At 34.7% G+C, this 3,960-nt stretch overlaps 1 pseudogene; it reads right to left on the reverse strand.

The window, feature by feature from the left end:
- Nucleotides 1-243: 243 nt before the first annotated feature.
- Nucleotides 244-3,665, reverse strand: LOC143580236 (protein DMR6-LIKE OXYGENASE 1 pseudogene; annotated as a pseudogene).
- Between the last annotated feature and the right edge of the window lie 295 nt (nt 3,666-3,960).

The following is a 3,960-nucleotide window of genomic DNA, read 5'->3' on the forward strand; positions in this document are numbered from 1 at the left end:
CGCCGCCTTTGGTCGGGGTGTGACATTTTGTGACATGTAGGTTGTGTTCAAAATATAAGATCAGTCATTTTTTTATTGTTAATTAAAAGGATTATTTGGGTTGGGTTTTATAATTTAAGTGGGCTTTTTTTGTGTTTAAATATTAAATTGGTCGGGCTTAAAATACATAGGGATAACGAAACACGAAAAATGACCAATTTTTTTGAAAATTGCCGTCGACACGTTGAGGGGTAGCGGACCCCTCCTTCTAAGGTATATCCGCCATTGAAGCTACCTCTTAATCGATCTGAGGTATAGTGTGTTTGGTTAAGTAAAATTAAACCTCTTAATGGTTCATAGAGTCATTTAATAATTAAGTTTCAAACAAATGCTGAATAATTCATATGCTACCTCTAAATCAGTCAGACATACAAATGATTCGTCGCTTGTCCTTTACCTTTAAAATTGATGTGCATCAAATCATAGTCCACATATTTTTTTTTAACTTATCCAAAGTTAGATAAGAGTTTTAACTTTCAAATAAGTTGGATAGTAACAGGACATGGAAAATTTTAAAGAGGCTCGTTGACTAAGTTTAAAATTAGGTAGTCTTTCTCCTTGCTTTTCTTGGTTACCGTTCTCGAGCAGAATATAGTCGTAGGAACCTCCATCGACAAGTATCCGACATTCCAGCTTCAATCTTCTCAACTACTCTGTGCTCATATCAACATTAATTTCGAAGGATCTAAGTAAAAAACAGGTGACAAAGTTATATACGCATGTTTTTAGATCGATGAACAACTAGGGGTGCTCAAAAACCACTTTATTGGTTTTAGATCAAATTGCACCAATAAATTAATAAACAAGTCAGAAACAAATAGTCGGGGAACATGTAGCTTTATTCAGCGTCGTTATATAGCCAACGATTACAAAGATAAACTATGAAAATAACAGACGGTACTGAAAACAAGACTAGAATCTCACATGTCAATGAATCGGATATACCAACTCACCCGACTTTATTTTGAAAACATTACATCTTGAACTTCCAACAACTAGCAACCTTTTGAAAAGATCTGAACGGATGATGTTTGAGTAATGTTTAATTAAGTAGCCAAGAACATATTCAAGGAATTCTTATGTATCACACGATCTCTCTTAAAATACTTGTCATAGTATTCCTCATACATGAATTGTTTGTACACGGCAGGCTCATCATTCGTTACTAGTTCTGGAGCAGGTTGAATCACTGTTTCAAACGACGGGAGGTAAAAAGTAGGTATAGATATCCGCTCTTTATCACTATTCACCACAGCTCGATGCAAAACACTTTTGTATTTGTCGTTGCTTATCACCTGCGTATTAAAATATTGCTTATCACCCACCGGTCGTCTTTCAACACCTGAAGACCAGGGACCTCATCTTGAAGAAGTATGCTGATGTGATAAGGATCAGTGTGTCCAGGCAACCCGTAAGTCAAATCTGGTTGAGGGCATGGTGGGTAGTAATTTAAGATCAAATGTTGAGCGAGCTTTTCTGATTGACCTCCCTTGATGTGGTCTTTATTGAGCCCTAAGCTCTCTGAAACGGCCTCCATCAGCTGGAGTGCTAACACTCTGAAGATACTCAACCGCATGATTCCGAAACAACGTCGGGTTGGTGGGCCACTCGTGGATATAGTCCTCGATGGGGTAGCACCTGAGTCCCATAAAATCTCTCCAATCACCAGGATTCACGTTATCTTTAAAATAACCACTACTGAATAGGCCGCTGGCATTCTTGCTGAAGTCATCGCAGTACATCTTGAGCTTTTCATCTTCTGGCAACTTAAAAGAATTCTCTAGTACTTTGCATCATGTTGGCTATGGTAGATTCAGGTACCTTGTGGTTTATAACCTGAAAGAATCCATAATCACGACAAGCTCGACCAATTTCATCGACTACATGAGGGCGATTGGGGCCGTTAAGATCGTGGAGGTCAATCACAGGGATGGAATCATGAACAACATCTTGGAGATTAGGACGATCCGAGATCGGACGAATGTAGTTAAAACTAAAATGTAAAAACACAAAAAAATCTCTTAAAAATAAATTTTAAAAAAATAATAAAAAAATCATAACTTAAAATATAAATAAAAAACGAAAATAAGTTAAAACTAAAATGTTTCTCTCTTCATTCTCGTTCAAAAAATGACTAAAAGACGCAGTGCCGAGATCAAAGACGCAGTGCCGAGATCAAAGACGCAATGACGAAATGAAAAAAGACACAATTATAACTAAAAAAAAGACACAACAAATCGCAAAATATAACACAATACCAAACAAAATATAACACAATGTTGAGTAATATAACACAATATCAATAAAAAAGGACCAAATGTCAAAAAAAAGAGATAAAATTAATGACGAAAATAAACATAAAACATAATGATAAACAAAAAGATACAATGATATTTTTCAATCACCATTGCGTCTTTTTTTTTCGAGAAAAAGAATGACTGTGGAAACATTTTTGTGTTTTATTTTATAAAATTTTGATTTGTGATTTTTCTATTATTTGTAAGGGTTTTTTTATTGTTAAAAATCCTTCTCATTATTCTTATTTTTGTTCCTTTTTGTTGAATAATGTGACCATTAACATAAATATCAAATATGTTCTATATTAAATTATTTTCTTATTTTGTATAATTCTAGTATAGTACTACTTATGAATGAGTATTAATTGTTCCGGTCTGGTTTTGGAAAAACGATATACTTAGAAAGTCATTATTAGCAATTATAATTATTATATATTCTCTAGTTGATTGCATGATAATAAGTTTTATAAGGCTAAGGGGTATACACAATTCTCCATCATTCTCCTCACTCGTCAAGTCAGCGCCACATCAACTTTCCCCAATCATTCTCTATCACCCTTCAACCAAGGAAGTACATCTCTCTGCATCATTCTCAACCATTCTCCATTTGTATTTTTTTTAATTTATATAATATTCAAACATTAATAATTAAATTTAAACTTAAAACATTACAAATAACATTATCAAATAAACTTAAACTAAAAAAAAATAACTAAAAAAATATCTAGTCTTCATCGTTCGACGAAGTTCGAACGTAACGCGTCATGCGTATCTTGATTTTCCAAAGCCAATCGATTATGTTCTCTTTGTGTTTCGTCAACCGATTGATATTGGACGTTATCTTCATCCTTGTTGTACCTGCAAATCGCACGTCAGTCGTTTTGAATAATCAATCATGTTATGCAAAATACATATTGCATACATCATCCGTCTAATTTATTTGGCGTCGCTCGTGTCGGTTTGGCCAATATGTGCCACTTTGTTTTCTGACACCGAAACATCTTTCAATATCTTTTCTTGCCGCCTCTTGAGCTCCCTTAAATTTCTTTCGTTTTTCATTTTGTGGGCACGTGAAGGATTTCACAAAGATGGACCACGACGGATATATCTCGTAACCAAGATAATACTCGTGCTTGTATTCGATTCCTGAAACATAAAAATTCGCATCCGGTATCGTACATTCTAGTATGTTATTGTAAAACCACGAATCATGGAGGACCGTTAATCATTATTTGTACCGGCAACATCAAAGAAGGCATGCCAAATCCATAAATCTTGCGAAGCAACTGCTTGCAAGGATATAGTCGGATGTGCATGATCACCTCGCATTTAATGATCGCCCCAAGCATTTGGGCATTTTATCTACTCCCAATACATACAATTAATACTACCAAGCATCCCGGGAAATCCATGTTTTGTTTCATGGTATTCATATAATTTTTGAATATCACTCTAAGTAGGGCTACATAAATATTTTTTGATATATAACTTAATAATATTTTTGGTAAACTTATAAATACTATCGCGTACCGTTCTTTCGAACATTTGAAGATACTCGTCCAAGCATCATGAACCGTGTTGTATGCAATATGCCGGATCGTTGCAATGCACTTTTGTAGTTAAG

The sequence above is a fragment of the Bidens hawaiensis genome, unplaced genomic scaffold (genome assembly GCF_021521415.1).
Source record: "Bidens hawaiensis isolate Kalapana, Puna unplaced genomic scaffold, B.hawaiensis_p1.1 tig00030286_1, whole genome shotgun sequence".
Taxonomy (NCBI): domain Eukaryota; kingdom Viridiplantae; phylum Streptophyta; class Magnoliopsida; order Asterales; family Asteraceae; genus Bidens; species Bidens hawaiensis.